The sequence below is a fragment of the Trichosurus vulpecula genome, chromosome 2 (genome assembly GCF_011100635.1).
Source record: "Trichosurus vulpecula isolate mTriVul1 chromosome 2, mTriVul1.pri, whole genome shotgun sequence".
NCBI classification, from domain to species: Eukaryota; Metazoa; Chordata; class Mammalia; order Diprotodontia; family Phalangeridae; genus Trichosurus; species Trichosurus vulpecula.
Window position 1 is genome coordinate 347,154,629 of NC_050574.1, and position 17,511 is coordinate 347,172,139.

Below are 17,511 nucleotides of genomic sequence, written 5' to 3' on the forward strand. Positions count from 1 at the left end.
CATGTAGGAGCTGAATGTGTTTCTAACTGAGCCCACTGAAAGCCAGTCTTTTAGTCATACTTGGGCAACTCTTGGTGCCTCATGGAGAAACACTAACAGACTTGAATGCCCTTCTTACCCAGCCACCCTATATACCTTCCTAAATGATTGATTTCTTGCTTACGACTCTTTCTCAGATGTGCACTAAGTGAGGCAGGTCATACATATCTGTAAATAGACACATGGTAGAAAGCCAATCTAATGGAGGGGGTTCTATAGTTAATTAACTGGACTTTGACAAAATGTAGAGCTTGTCCTTAGAAAATAAAGTAGGAAGCTGTGTGACCTTAGGCAAGTCACTTAACCCCAATTGCCCTGCATTCCCCCCTCCAAAAAAAAAATAAAGTAGGAACCACCAAATTTCCACACTTGGCCTTGACTATCCCTTTTCCCTGTGCCCTCCCTAGATAGTATCTCATAGTCCCTGGGAGCCATATATTCCTAATAACCAGGTGGTTATGTTTAGATTTACTTTTGTCAGGAGCCAGCATGGCACAGGACCCAGTGATCTCAAAAAGAAAAGATTTTTCCTTCCCCTCTTAGATTTCCTTTCTCTTCTGTAGGAGATCTTGGTTCCACTCCAGGACTAGCTGGCCACCCACCATTCCAACACGGAGTCAAGAAAGTAAGGCAGAACAATTGAGAAATCAAGCCTGAAGTCTAGAATCTCAATGCCAAGGGTACTTCTTTAGAGCCAGAGAAAATAAGCAACTGGAAAATTATCCAGGTCTCCTCCGGGAAGTTGTGCATTTCCTGCTGCTGACTTTACCCCCATGGTCCTTTGAATCTGAGTCAAAAAGGTTTGATACCTCTCCCCATATAAATCAACCCAAAGTCCAATGCATCTGAATTCCCAATTTAGTCTATTATCCTTGGATATCTGGAGGTCTGTGTTCATTGAGATTTGATGATGGCTCAAGAGATCCAGCTTCAGTAACTTCAAAGATCTTTCTGTATATTCAGAACTCTTTGACAATTTCTGCATTTTTCAAGGTAGAGAGACAAAAGCAATGGTTGGCTGGCTCCAGCAATTTAGATCATTGGCTGGCCAGGTAATGTGAGGTTTCGCCAGGTCTGCTTTGCTTAGGGTGATCCTACTCCAGGAAAATTGAAGAAAATGGCACGGGGGCACTGTCCATTAAGTGTACAGAAGATTTGGAAGGTATATATTCCTAAAGGTTGACTTGTATGAACACAAGCCTTCACATCTGATACCTTAGAGTATCTGCATTTGAGAGGGTTTTCAATTCCTGCTCCCAGCTCTACCATCATTCTATGTCTAAGGTATGGAGGTAGATGTCTTCCTTAGTAACACCAATTTTAGATAGTCGTTTATGGGATCATAGATTTAGATCTGGAAGGGCTCTTGGAGGTCTTTGAGACTAATCCCTTCATTTTGCAGATGGGAAAACTGAGGCTCAGAGTGGTAAAATGACTTATCCAGGGTCATGCAGTTCAAAAGTGCCCAGAGCAACTAGTTTGAACTGGTCTTCCTGATGCCAGATTCGACACCCTCTCCACCATATCACATGGCCATGAAATTCAATTCAACCACGTTAAGTTTCTGTTACATGAAGAACAGCATGCTAGGTGTTGCATTTAGGTGAGGCCTCTGCCTCAGTGAGAGGCAAAGCTGGATGGATGGGACATAACTCCCCTTCACATTCTCCTAGCCAAACTACATGACTGGCATCTCCTCAGTTGTCATGTTGCCTCTCTTCCCTTTCCTGCCGGGAGTGTACTCCCTCTTCATCTCTACCTGTTGAAATCCTTTTCCTTCAGTGCTCAGTTTAGATGCCACCTCCTTCATGAAGATTTCCCTGATGTCCCCCGTAGCTGAGAGGATTCTCTCTCTCCTCAAAGGTTCCTCAGCTCTCTGTCTGTACCTCTCCTTCATTCCAGCTGCGCTCTAGCTTGGATTATGTCTAGTTTTATGTGTAGGGTCATAGGAGGAAACACAGAAAGCTTCAAGGGACCCCAGAGGTCATCTAATATGACCGCCTCATTTTTCAGTTGAGGAAACTGAGGCTTATGGAAATTAACTGGCTTCCCCAAGTGTCAGAAGTGGGATTTCATATCTTCTGACTCCAAAGCCAGTGCTCTTTCTGGTTTGATCCCCACTATTAGATTGCTTCCATATCCCCAGGGTACTATACAGTGCCTTATACAGCAACCTGCAAATAGCAGGTACTTAATGAGTGTCTGATTTCTTGAATGAATGCTGGAGAAATGCAGAAAGTGAACTAAAGAACAGCAAAGTTTCCAGAATGGGAGACTGGGTGAAAGGAGGTTTTACTGACAGAAAAAAGGAAGTCAGAAAGAGGAGTAGACTTGGGGGAGGGGCAGGGGAGGAAGGTGGGAGAGAAAGAAGAAGGACTATGGGCTATGAGATTGGTAAGGGGAAGGCTGGATAGGAAGGGAGGATACTCTGCCCCGGGTGGGGGCAGAGAAAACAAATCTTTCAAAAATTAGCCTAGGATCAACTCTGCTTTGTACTCCAATGAAAGTGGATGGAGAAGTAGCCTTGTTTATGCTAAAAAAAAGAGGTGGTGGTGGTGGGGTTTTAAAATTTTGATCCCAGTTTCTATAAAGCAACAGTTGGATAACCTATAAATTTTAGAAGGTTAAAAGTTTAGAGGACAGAAAAGGGATAGGTGAAAAAAATGAACAGGATAGATTTCTCAATTTCATTAAACTGGGACTTTCAAACAGTAAAAAAAAAGAATAATACATGGTTCTAGTTTACTTTCTGTGTGTGGTTGGTCTGCTCAAATGACTGCATTGTTTTAATCAAGAACAATGGAAAATTTTATAATAGCCTATATACGTATATACACGTACATATGAGAAAGAGAGAGACAGAGACAGAGACAGAGACAGAGAGACAGAGAGAAAAACAGAGAGAGAGAGAGAGTAGGAGGGAGGGAGGGAGAGAAAGAGACAGAGAGACAGAGAGAGAGACAGAGGGAAAGAGAGAGAAACAGAAAGTGAGGGAGACAGACACAGAGAGGGAGAGAGAGAGAGAGAGAGAGAGAGAGAGAGAAATGATAGGTTGCAGGATCTGAAGTTGGGAAGACTTGAATTTGAATTTGAATCCTGCCTCAGACACTTACCAGCTGTATTACCCTGGGCAAACCATTTAACCTCTGTGCCTCAGCTTCCCTATTTGTAAAATGGGGATAATAATAGCACCTACCTCGTAGGGTTAATGTGAGGGTCAAATGAGCCAACATGTAAAGTGCTTTACAAACCTTAAACCTGATTATGATTATTGTGCTTCTGATTGTTATTTGAGCCTCATTATAACTGTGTGGAGTATTTGTTAATACTATTACTACCTCCATTTTATGGATGTAGAAACTGAGGCCCAGTGAAACTGTACTGGTCCAGGATCATGCACCCAGTAAATATCTGAGGCAGGATTTGAGCCCAGGTCTTTCTGACACTGCATCAGTCACTCTGTCTGCTAGGACACTGTACACTGCCACTTACTTAAAGATTTTCTTCCAAGAATGTACCTAGGGTATAGTACAACACCCATTGGACAAGGTACCAAGAAAATTAGTTTTAATTCTAACTCTGACATTAACTGACTTTCTATGTGAACTTGGCAACTATGATTTCATGGCTCTGGACCCAAGTCTCATCTGTAAAATGAAAGAATTAAACAAGCTGATCTCTAAGGGCACTTTCTGGCTTGAACAGTCTAAGATTCCCTCTTTCCTCCTGCTGTCCCTCCAGCATCTCGACCCTATTCCCAGCGTCCCTTCATTTTAACCTCCCATCCCACTTTTGTTTAAATAGTAGGATTAATCCATCAGGCTATTTTGGGGTGGAGGCCTGGAGGTGGGGGTGTGGTGTGGTGAGGGAGGTGGAGCAAGGATCCCCACTCCAGTGAGCACTGGAGAGGTTCCATTCATGGGTCAACAAAACTAGGGAGGACCCTCTGACTTAATCAGCCAAGAAGGCTCCAGCCTTGGAGACAATTAACATCAAAGTCTCCCAGGCAGGGAAAATTTTAAAAGGGGGAGAGAGAAGGAAACTTCAATATCCAGACAGAGTTCCTTCACCTCCATCCCCTGCCTGACCTCCAAAAAAACCCCCCAAAAACGACAGGGAGGTTAACATGGGATTATAACTTTTCAGGATGAAAAAAGAGGAAGGAAGGGGGGCAAGAAAGGGAGGGGCAGGAACACTTGAGGAATTCAGGCCCTGCTGATACTATCTTCTGGGTCCATGCCCTAGTGAAACTATCTAATGTTGAGACTATTGTAATAGGGATGATGATGTTCCATTTACAAAGCCCTTTCTTTCCAGTCTAGAAAGCACAAGTTCTGATCTTAGGAGGAACTGCTGGGGGCTTGTCTATTCCAGCGCAGAAATGGTGTTTAAGGGCAGAGATGTACGTGTGGGCAGATAAAATATAAACTCCCCAGACTGCCCTTTAAGGCCTCCATAATGTAGTTCCCATCTACCTTTCAAATATTATTCTGTACTACTCTGCTTGGCATATTTTGTTCCAGGCAAACTGGACTTCCCATAAAACATTCCACACTCTACTTCCCTACCCTTGCCTAGGTCATATCCTGTGTCTGGAATGCACGTCTTTCTCACTTCAGCTTCTTAGAATCCCTACCTTCTGTCAAAGAGAGTGGCTCATTTCCTGTTTACACAAAATCTTTGATGCTCTTTCTTAGGTTTTTAGTACGTACTGTCTCTTAAAATTGGTGGCTTAGTAGCTGGGCCTGGAGTCAGGAAGACCTGAGTTCAAATCCGACCTTAGACACTTACTAGCTGTGTGACCCTGGGCAAGTCACTTAACCCTGTTTGCCTCAGTTTCCTCATTTATCAAATGAGCTGGAAAAGGAAATGGTAAACCACTCCACCATTCTTGCCAAGAAAACCCCAGATGGAGTCATGAAGGGTCAAACATGACTGGAAACAACTAACATCGAGGACTATGCATTGTGTCTTTCCTCCAAGAAGCTCTAGGTACAAAGCTGATGTTTTCTTCACTCATTGTTAGAACTTCCTTTCTGTGATATTGGTAGGTAGGAGATATTTGTGCCCCTGTTGTACAAATCAGAAAAGTGAGTTTATGTCTTTATGAGGCTGTTGATCAGGATTGTAGGGTAGACGTTATAACAGTTTCTGTCATCTTCATAAATGATCGTGATTATTTTGACTGAATTGAATTGATCCTGTGGGGAATCCTTAGCAGTATCGTTGCGGTTCTTGCTTCATTTGCAAAGAGGACCAATGACATCATGAAGGTGGTGTCTTGACATGAGAATGAGTTGGATTTAATTTGGGAATTAGGATTTAGGAATTAATTTAGGCAGAGCTGCACAAGGTAGTCAGCCTCACTCTCTCCTCCAGAGTCATCAAAGGCCAGTGGCAAGACAAAGGTCAAGAAGACCTTTGGTGATGAGCCGGGATGCAGTGAGTAACCTTGGCCTTTCTAAACTAAGGTCTTTCCCAGGTCTCAGTTTGTCAGAGGCTGACAAACAAAGCCTACATTCTAGAAGCACCATCACATATATTGTTGCTGTTCAGTTGTGTCCGGCTCTCCATGACACCATTTGGGGTTTCCTTGGCAAAAACACTGGAGTGGTTTGTCATTTCCTTCTTCAGAGATACTGGAGTAGCTTGACGTTTCCTTCTCCAGCTCATTTTACAGATGAGGAAACTGAGGCAAACAGGGGTAAGTGACTTGCCCAGGATCACACAGCTAGTAAGTGTCTAAGGTCGGATTTGTACTCAGGTCTTCCTAACTGCAGGCCCAGAGGTCTATCCACTGCGATACCTACTGGCCTGTCTTCTGTTCCTCAAATATTAGACTCCATCATCCAACCTGGGGATAGAAAGAAAGACACATTGTCTTTCTTGCAATAAGCTCTAGGTACGAAGCAGACATTTTCTTCACCCATCATAAGAACTTCATAGAGCTCATATTCTTTTTAATATGCAAATAGCCATGTACATATAAGCTATATGCAATGTAAATGGAGGACAATCTCAGAGCGAAGCCACTGTGGGGAATGGGGGATTAGGAAAGACCTCTTACAGAAGGTGACATTTGAGTTGGAAGGAAGCTAGGAGGCAAATGTGAAGAGGGAATGTTGTCCAGGCACGGGAGAGAGCTAGTGAAAATCATTAGACATTCTCAAAGCACATGGTAAACAGGTTACAGATTTGCAGAAATACTTTTGGCATAGATAATTCTCATTCCACTGAGCCATGATAAAAGCTGACCACAGGGATGCATGATTAGATTGTTACGTGCACCTGAAAGTGGTTTTCCTCCAGATGGAGCCTATGGAATGACTAAGACACAAGAACCAGAATCAAAAGGCCTGGCATGGGCAACATTGACACGTGCTCGACCCACAATGCAAACACATCAACACTGAGGTTTTTTTAGATCTTGAGATGGATGGGTTCATAGAGATCAAGGTTTTTGATAAACGCCATCATACTGAATATTTGTAATCTTCAAGCTATGTGGAATCAAAAGCTTTTAAACTATAGAAAGCTAGCAGAAGAAATCAAAATCTTTGAGGAACAAGATAAGGTACGTATCAGCCTCGTCATCCTGCTAGCTACTAGAGTTGTCCCGTAGATGACTTCAGGGAGCCTACAGAATATGAGGGGCAGCCAGGTGGCTCCATAGTGCACAGGGCTCCAGGCCTGGAGTTAGGAAGACTCATCTCCCTGAGTTCAAATCTGGCTGCAGACACTTACTAGCTGTATGACCCTGGGCAAGTCACTTAGCCCTGCTTGCTTCAGTTTATTTCCTTATCTATCAAATAAGCTGGAGAAGGAAATGGCGAACCAATCCAGTATCTTTGCCAAGGAAACCCCGGACAGGGTCATGGAAAGTCAGACAAGACTGACTGAACAACAGCAGCAGAATCTGAACTTACATCCCAATACAGTTACAGAAAAAGCAGTTATTTCATCTACTTGAGCAATTCCACAAAACAGTCAATGTGAAAAAAATATCAGAATAATAACTTATCCTAGGACCATCTCTATCCATACCACTGAGAAAGATGAGAATTTGATGAAGAATAATTAATAATAATAATAAAGCCATAGCTGTTTGGGGAGAGCTTTTAAGGTTTTCAAAGCTCTCTACGTACATTTTCTTATTTGATCCCCATAACAAACCTATGAGATAGACACTATCATGATCTCCATTTTATAGATGAGTAAACTAAGGCTAAGAGATGTAAAAGACTTACCCAAGATGACATAGCTAGTAAACATATGAGACAAGATTAGAACTCAGGTTTTCCTAACTCCAAATTCCTTGACCCTCATTGGGTTTCTATGCTCATCTAGAAACCATGACATTTTATAGACCAGAGAAATCAATGAAGCAAGGGATGGTGTAAAGGGTGCTGGATTTGGTGTTAAAGACTTTAGATTTTAATCCAGACTCTGCAATTTACTACCTGTGTGACTTGGGGCAAATCACTCAGACTCTCTGGACATCATTTCTTATCTGTAAAATGGGGAGTTGGCCTAGGGGACCTCTAAGGCCCTTTCCAGCTTTAAGTCTTTCATTCTAAGACACTTAGAAAACAATAAATGAAAAGTAGAATGAAAATGAAGAGCCAGTCTTTAGGTTGACTACATCCTTTGGGGGAAATGGTTGTTATTTTCTCCCCTCCCCCACCCTCTTTAGCCTTTGCCTTTTGGATTGGTTTATGTCCATTTGGAACACTGTGAAGGGACACTGGGCTATGAGCTAGCTGTTCTTGGAATAATTTATAGACTTATGGTTGGCAAGAGGAGGGAATGAGCTCTTAGTCACACCTGGAGAGGCATTCAGCCTTGCAAACTGGCCTCTAAGCACAAGGCTGTTTTTCTGTGCTGTGCCTCCTACTCCTTTTCCTCCTCCTCCTCCTTCCTCCTGGCATGTGAAGTCTGGCTGTTCACCCTGTCTGATAGCTGTGGCGGCTGCTGTCTGGGGTGAGTCACCTCCACCCACCCACACACTGACAGCACCCAGCCTAGAACCGATACGGTTCTTCTGTTTAGGCTCCGATTTTGGTCAAAATACTTTTTTTAAAGGCAGTGAAGGATGAAGACCCAAATTTTACATGGATGTTACTGTTACTTCACTTTTTTAAAAAATTGAATTTCTCAAATTAATAACAAAACAAAACTATATTTCTTTTCCTGTTGTGCTTGAAACCTAGGGCCAGAAATCTTGGCCTGGTGAGTAGGAGGGGGAAAAGTACAGAATGAAACTAAGGAGTGAAAAATGAACCAGAAACAAAAGTAACCTGGTTTTTAGCTAAAGTGAACTGCAAAATCTAATAAGCATTATCAAAGACAGGCATCCTTCTGGCTTTGAATTATACATAAATGCATGAAAGTGCCCTGTTGTTTCCTCACAGTAATAGGCATATTACCTACCCTAAAGTTGTGCAATAAAATTATTTCTAGATGCAATGAAGGATGAATCTTGAACATCTCCATGAGCATGTGTATATGTACAAAGTATGTTAGCAAGTTGCAACAACTGGCCTCTAGGCACACCATATTGGGCTTGCTACGAGTTGTTTAGTTGTGATAACTGTCACAAGGCAGGCTGGGAAAATTTCCAAAACGCCAAAGCACTGAGCCATTTCAATATCATTCATTTCATAGGATTATAGGATTTTAGAGATGGAAGCTCAACCAGTCAACTAATCAGTCAACACGCATTTATTAAGCACTTAACTGTGTACCGGGCACTATTCCAAAAGTTGGGGCTAACAAACAAACAAATAAATTTTGCCCTCAAGAAGATTGCATTCTATAGAAAAGGACAACACACACATAAGAGGCCTATATGAAATACATACAGAGCAAATATGAGGTGTTTGGAGGGGAAGTCACTAGTAGCTGGGAGGAGGAAAGGCCTCCTTCAAAAGGTAGCAGTTGAGCTGATGTTTTAACAATTGGCTAGCAGCTTCTGTGGGGGCATAAGATCCCCCCCACAGCCAGCACCCAGGAGGCTGCCGGGATGCCAGGAGGCTGCTGGGATGCCGGGAAAGCACAGGTTCTTTTTATCTGCTTAAACAAGGAGAGCACAGTGAAGGGGTTGACCAGCTTACTTTAATCCAGCATTCAGTTAGCATTCAGTTAGTTCAGGGGGGCATACAGGCAACAAGAGACAGACCAAATACAGATTCACTTACTTCAGGGGAAAAAGCCAGCACCCTGAGGTTCAGAACATTCATTTAGCTCGGGGGAAATGAACCAGCATCCCGAACCTCAAAACCAAAATATAAACAAATTACAAATATCAACAGACAGACCCAATACAATTCATAGTTACCAACATCTGGGCTCGGCCCGAGAGCAAGGGCTGGCCCAGAGTCACGCTCCCCAACACTGCTGCGCCAACCAGAAAAGGAAAGAGAGCTCTTCAAGCTGTCCTCTCCCTTCTTATAGAGTTTTTGACATCATCAAGCGCCGCCTGAATGACCAGGGCTGATTGGTTCTTGAGTTGGCCCCTCCCCCTAGCGTAGACTAGGTTAACATCCAATAGGGCGTGGCTCTGGAGTCAACACCTCCCCTCAGCCAGCCCCATGACTCATCACACAGGAAGTTCTCTTCTTCCTGGCATGGTTTCTGGGCTTCCTGCCCCGGAAGAGAAGCCCCTAGTGCCCAGCAAGGCTCAATGAGGTAAGCTGAGTCACTCAAAGAAAACAAAGGTCACTCTGATTACAGCTGAGTCCTTCAGGGACCTGGGAATTCTAAGTGATGGAGGTGAGGAAGAAAAACATTCCAGGCACGAGGGACACCCTACGCAAAGACATGTAGATGGAAAAAGAAAAATGGGGGATTGTATATGAGGAACAAGTAGACTGATATGACTGCATTGTAGAGTTGGAGGAGAGGAATAAGAAGGCTGGAAAGATAGGGAGGGGACAGGTGAGGATCATCCAATCTAAACTCTATCTTATGGATGAGATGATTGAGGTCACAAGTTACTTGGTCATGAGCCCTGGATTTAAACTCAGCTTTCCTGACTCCAAATCCACTACTACGTCTGCACTGTACTTCAGTGTGATTCAGTAAGTAGTAAGAGCTCAATTGGTACAGATTACAGTGCTGGGTGCTAGGGACACAACAGTGATAGAAGCATTGTGCCTGCCTCTGACAAAGAGCTAATGACCTGCTAAGAACCTCAAATATGAGGAGACAAATAATTATAAGTTAGCAGAGAGTAAGCATATTTCCATTACTTTTCATTTACATATTTTCCAGACATACTACTCTGTGTATTATCTTGCATGTATAATTTTTTTTTGCATGTTGTTGCCATCGCTGGAACATAAGCTCCTTGAGGGCAACGACTGTTTTTGCCTTTCTTTTCCCAGTTCTTAGCTTGGCCCATCATTCAGTTGTTTCAGTCTCGTCTGACTCTTCATGGCCCCATTTGGGGTTTTCTTGGCAGAGATACTGGAGTGGTTTGCCATTTCCTTCTCTAGTTCATTTTAGAGATGAGGATATTGAGGCTAACAGGGTTAAGTGACCTGCCCAAGGTCACACAGCTAGGTAGTATCTGAGGGCAGATTTGAACCCACTAAGAAGAGCCTTCCTGAATCTAGGCCTGCCACTATATCCACCGCACCATCTAGCTGCCCACAGGATACTTGGTGACTGACTGAGCAACTGACTCTCTGTCCAAGAGCTTGGAGAGGAAGAAGAGATTGGGGAGGAAGGGAATGACATCTAGGAGGAACATCAAAGAAGGATTCGTGAAGGAGTTGGCAACCAAGATGAGTTTTGAAGGAAGAGAATAATTATCATTAATGCAGAAGGAGTCTGTACTAGGCTTTGTCTTTGTATCCCTAGGGCCTACCCTGGCTCAGAGTAGGTGCTTAATAAATGCTTGTTGATTAATTGGTTCCAGGAATGGGGAACAGCCATCATAGATGATTGGAGGTGAAAGAGGTCAAGGTAAGATTATACATAGCTAATGGGGGCACCTAGGTGATGAAGTGGTTAGAGCACCAGCCCTGGAGTCAGGAGGACCTGAGTTCAAATCTGGCTTTAGATACTGGACACTTAATAGCTGTGTGACCCTGGGCAAGTCATTTAACCCAAATTGCCTTGCAAAAAAACAAAAGCTAATGGTACCATTTGGTTGGTAACTAGAATCTTTATAGAATCACAGATCAAGACCTGGAAGGGACCTTGCCTTATCCCAACACTTAATTTTACATATAAGGAAGCTTAGGCCTAGCAAGGATGACTTGCCCTAGTCACAGGTCATAAATGTCAGAGATGGGATTTGAACTCAGGTCCTTTGGCCCCTCCTACCAAGTTCAGCTCTATCTCCACTGTTATTCAATGAATAGAGGTGCAGTATTGTGAAGTAAGGCTGGACAGGTGAATTAGAGCCAGATTGTGGATGCCCTTTATTTCCAGATTAATCAGTTTGCTTTTTATCTTTTAAGCAAAAGGGAGTCTCTGAGCAGGGAAATGATGTCACTATTGTGAAACTGCTTTGGTCCAGGCACTCTCAAGTAGAGTATGCCTATTCTGTAAACATTCTGCTGTAACCACGTCCTCGTCATTACATTTTAAAAATGTTTTATGGATGCTCTTTGTCTCCCAGTCATTTCTGGAAAAAAGACCCATCCTCCTTCCCTTCTCTTAAAACAAAGAAAAGCAATGAACCGACAACGTGACACACCAGATTTAATGATGTGCTTTTACTGTTTTATCACAACTTTCTTAAAAAAAAAAAAACAAAACTGAAGGAAAGCAGCATCAATAACACAGTACTTAACTAGATTTGAGCTCCATGAGGACAGGGAGGGACATAGACTTGGAATCAGGAAGTCTAGGTTTGAATCCTGCCTCAGAAACTACCTAGGAAGTCACAACCTCTCAGCCTCATTCTCTTCATCTGTAAACTCAGGATAGATAGCCCCTGCCTCATAAGGGAGATCAGATGAGATAACATATAAAGTGCTTTGGCAAATCTCAAGGTGCTATAAATGCCAGCTTTTTTTTTTTACTATTACTATTTCTTGTTTCCACTCTACCTCATCTCTACCCTCCCCCCAAATCTAATATAGAGACTTGGTGCTTATATAATAGGGACTTATTAAATATTTGGAAGAATCAATGTAAGTACATAAATACACTTAATGTTAGAAAAGTTTTCAGCAGCAAGAATCGAAACAAACAAAAATACTCATTTCTGGTGAATTCGGTAAATTAAAAAAATCGCTATCTAGCATATCCTCATTCTCTCAACATTCTGGTTTGTCAAAGTTCTGATAAAACTAAGTGGCCTCTGACCCCTTTCTAGCTGAACACTTTCGTAGCCAAACCCGGTATTCCTTGGATAGAACATGGGACTTGGAGTTGGAAAGACAACTTAGTTCAGATCTGGTCTCAAATACTTATTGGGCAAGTCCAGGGGTGGGGAACCTTCGGCCTCCAGGCCTCAGTGACTCCAGTTTCCCATCTGTAGAAATAGGCGTAATGATAGCACCTACCTCAGAGAGTGATTGTAAGGATTGGTTTGCTTTGCCAACCTTAAAGTGCTATATAAATGCTAGCTGTTCTATGCTATCCTTCCTTTCTGTGTGGGAGTGGGATAATGTGGGGAGTGCCCCCCCCACCTTTGCCCAGAGGTTGCTTTATTTTCCATCTCCACCTCCCCATTAATTAAAAATCACTTGCCTTTGAAGAACAGGTCAGAGACAAAGAAAATAATAATTCCTTTCTCCACCCCCATCCTTGTCCTTTTTTTTTTTTTTTTTTAGCCTGAGACAGAAGAGTAGAGGGGAAGAATAGGAGAGAAAAGAGGTGAAAGTGTCTAATTAATGAAGGAGTTGTGGTTTTTTTTCCTCTCTAGCTTTTTTCTTAACTGTTTTTCAAGCCCAGAATGCCTCACAAAGCTTTCACCCCCTCTGCCCACTCCCTTCTCTCAACTCCCAACTCCATCTTCTCAGTTGTCAAATAACAAGTTTAATGTTACTGCAGGATTGTGCCCGGTCTGGAAGCCCTCAAAGAACGCAGGGACAGCCTAATTAGGGAAACGCTGAGAGCCATCAGTAATGAGCACTCCTGACTTGGAGCTTAAAAAATCATGCTAATAAAAGCATTGGCTCTCTTTGCCCAGCCTTCTCTCTTCTTCTTTCCAATTCTTTTCTCTTCTTTCCTCACCTACCGCAGTTTGGATTCAAATTCTTGGCTTTTCCTCTTTTAAAAAATGATCATCTGCTCCTAGGAAAGTAATTTGATCTTCCTGGCTTCTCGTCTATTTATTTTATTTTATTGTGCTTGTGTGTACGTGTGGTTATACATATATGTGCTATAAAGCCGAGCTCCATTTTCTGGGCATGTTCCTGGGATGCAGTTGAATCTATGCCCACAGCCATGTGGGGATCTATGCCTTGCTAAACTGCACGTGCAAAGCTGTTGAGTTTAGGCACGCATTTGTGTATCTGTGCGCCTGGCTACACTTGTAACAGCTAAGTCTGAGCCAAACCGAGTCGCCTACCAGAAACACCATATGTTTTAAAATTTTGAGTTTCCGGGATGGTGTATTCCATTCATTTACCCACACGATAGAATTTGTTAAGCCTTCCTATGTGAGTGGTACTGCTCTAGGTTCTATGCATAGAGACAAAAATGAAACCACCCTTGCCCTCAAGGAGCTTACATTCTACTCTGCCCTGTAACAAGGAGGTAAGGAGGGAAGTACCACATATTCACAGATAAATAAATACAAATATACATATATATGTGTGTGTATATATATATATATATATATGCAAATGAATAAAAAGAAGAACGTTAACTTGGGAATACAGAGCCGACTGAGGGGAACTCAGAAAATAGATAGTGGTGCCTGGGTTAGGACTTGAAGGGAACCTTGAAATGTCATTCTTTTTTTATTTCATACCAAAAAAAAAGTAATAGAAAAAAAAAGTATTTCTAAGCTCAGAAACAATGAAATTCAGGAACTAACTAAAATTTTTTGTTGTTCAGTCGTGTCTGACCCTTTGTGACCCTATTTGGGGTTTTCTTGGCAAAGATACTGACGTGAGTTGCCATTTCCTTCTCCAACTCATGTTATAGATGAGGAACTGAGGCAAACAGAGTTAAGTGACTTGCCCAGGGTCACACAGCTAGTCACTGTCTGAGGCCAGACTATTATTCAGGTCTTCCTGACTAGACCTGGTGCACCTAACTAAAATTAGACTTCTTAAAACTGATTGCATAAGGAAAATGTGATATGGATAATGGTGGTGGGGAGGGGGATAGGACTGCAGTACAAGGGAGGTACAAGGCACCCTCAAAACAGAAGGCTTCCTGGAGTTCTATGACTATTAACCTCCCTTACCTCTCCCCAGTCCCTCAGTCCCTCATTCCTGCCTTTCAAGACAAATATTCAGCATTCTGACAAGCTCAGCCAGCTGGTTGGAATACAAAAATGATTTTACTATAGTGTAAATAGATTATATTCAAATAGGTAAATTATGGGCCCAGTCTTTTTACTTAATCTAGCTTCCTGAATTAACCTTGTTCTGGATTTTCCGCACAGGCTAGCACACAAGGGATTCTTAACTTTGTTTATATCATGGACATCTCTGCATCTTTGTCAATCTAAGGAATCCTGTGGACTCCTCAGAACAATATTTTAAATGCATAAAACATACAGAATTATAAAAGAAACAAATTATATTGAAATGGTTGTCAAAATTTAAAAAAAAAAAGTTCTCCGACTTGAGGTTAAGAGTCCCAGGATTAACCAGTCCACTTTTTCAGTAGAGATCCATGGATCTTCCCCAGACTTTCAGGTAGAATCTTCTCTCTCTTCATCTACTTGAATTCCAAATTGGTGGTTCTCTGACCTCTGCCCAGTACTTCTTTAATCAAATCTCTTCTCTCTTCTCTTTCTTTGACTCGCTCTGTCCTTGTCTCTGCCTCTGTCTCTGTCTCTGTCTCTCTAATTCCTTCTGTCTGCTTGGTCAAATTTCTGTGTCCTTTCGAATCTTTTCTAGCTCATTTGCCTCAACTTAGCTAATGTCATAGGATCACAGTGTGGAAACCATTTTAAGTAGGTGAATTTAGATAAATGCTAAAGCCCATCTAAGGACGATACCTGCTGCCATGCCTCTTCCTCACAGCAGAGGAAAAAAACCAAAACTAAATTGTGAGATTTTCCCAAAATTTATGAGTACCCAGAGAAATTTGGGGAAGAACTCATCCTGGTGACACAGGCTTATCAGCAGAGTTGGGTATTAGTCAACAAATTAACAAGTATTTGTGAAAGTACCTACAATGTTCCAAGCACATGGTGCTAGACACTGGGATTCAAGTACTTACATACTTTGCATATATACATACATATATATGTGTATTTATATATATACATGTGTGTTTTATTTACATACATGCTTTATATTTGTACTTTATATCTTTATATCTACTTGTGTCCTCCATTTGAATTTAAACTTATTGAAATTAGGCATTATTTCATTCTTTGTACTTGTACCACAGGTGCCTAGTAAGGTGCCTAACACATCAATTAATAAATACTTGTTGTTTGATTGGTTGAATGTGAATCCAAGCAGTCAAACTATTCTTCATATCATATTCCATTGTGCTATAAGGATGTGCTTCAGTGATAAGAGTCTCTTTACACAGACAGAGCTACAAGACATGTCAAGTAAAACTGAATACTTGGGAGATGTCTATAGAGCCTCCTGATTTTGTCAGAGGTTCCCCTGAGATGCTAAGCATTCATGTTGCTGTCATTGCTTCTGCCACTCCTGCTGGTTGCTGGAAGTTCTCGAGGGGAACCATGGAGCAAGCCAGGTAAGTAGAACTATTAGATCAAATTTGTTTCACACTCAGCCTTGATTCAATATTGTTGAGTTGCGTCTTGTAGCTCTTTCCACAATCTTCTAGATAGATAGTAAGAAGTTTGAGGTCTTGACTGTTTAGAGTTTGGGATTAGAAAGAATCTGGGACTCCTTTCCCTCAGGGAGCTATCTCATTAGTCCTGGAAGCCTGTTGGAAGGGCTGTACCTGAAGAAGCATGAGCTGCTTTTAGGTGTCTGAAAAGTTAAGCAAGGTATAGGTATATTTGTGATTGTATCGTTTCAGTTGTACCCGACTCTAAGAACCCTAATGGGGTTTTCTTGGCAAAGATACTGGAGTGGTTTGCCATTTCCTTCTCCAACTCATTCAACAGATGAGGAAACTGAGGCAAATAGCATTAAGTGACTCATCCAGGGTCACACAGATAGTGTCTGAGATCACATTTGAACTCATGTCCTCCTGATTCCAGGAGTTTCATCCACTGAGCCACCTAGCTGCCCTAGGTGTATGGAGTCATAAAGGGCATAGATTTAAATTTCCCTGCCTTTCTATTTTTCCCTAGGTTAGCATGCCTAGGAGAGAAATAGCTAGAGCATTGCTGATCAGATGCTAGATTTTGAATCAGCAAAATGTGAGATAAAAGTCTCATTTCTGACATGTAGTTCAGAGACTGAGGGCAAGTATTTAATCTTCCTGAGCTTCTATTTCTTTATCTGTTAATCAGAGATAATGATACCTGTGGTACTTTCCTCATAGGATGGTTATAAGTCTCAAACTAGATGCTGTATTAAGGTGTTTTGCACTATATGCAGCAGTTATTATTATTTGTAGAATAAGTCCAAGGGGCCTAAGGGACATCCCTTTGGAATTTTCTTCTATAGCTAATTGAATATTTTATCCATTTCTTCCTGTCAAGATGGGAGTTAAATGAGCTCTAGATTGTAGGATCCCCCTTTTTATTGCTAACAGTTCTATCCAGGAACACACCCTGAGAGCTGGAAACACAAGAATCTGATATAGGAATTGGTTGATGGACCTTCTATATCAAGCCCTTTGGTTTTGAATCAGGAGATGGCCTGTGGAAACAATTACCAAAGTGTCATCCCTAAAGCCCTAAGGGGAGCTCCCAGAATCGAATTCCAGTAAACCTTTAACATTGCTCTAAGCAGCTAGCAATGAGCCAAAAGAGTATGAAAAACTTATCTAATGGAAAGGACGTTAGTGGAGAGGGAACATTTCAGCCATAAAAGCTCTTCACTTACTCCCTAGCTTCATATATCAACCCTCCAATCTCAGCCAAAAGGAGGCTTAGGCACTTGGCTTCTCCCGGTGTGGATGATGTCATTTCCGAGTTTGGATTTTGCCTTAGGGAAATGATGTGATCCATCCCTCAACAGAACAGAAAAACACTGGGTAGTCTGGAACGGAGCCTAATATAGCATACCCCTGGGCTTCCCAAAAAGCACACTGAGTGGATTGTCTTTCATTTTCTAGAAGTTTCCTTGGTAACATAGGGGGCTCCTGCTGCAAGGGGTGGACCTAGCCATGGGTGTTTTGTTAATTTTGTTAGATTCTTGTATCACTTAAAGTGAACTATACTGAAAAGGGGGG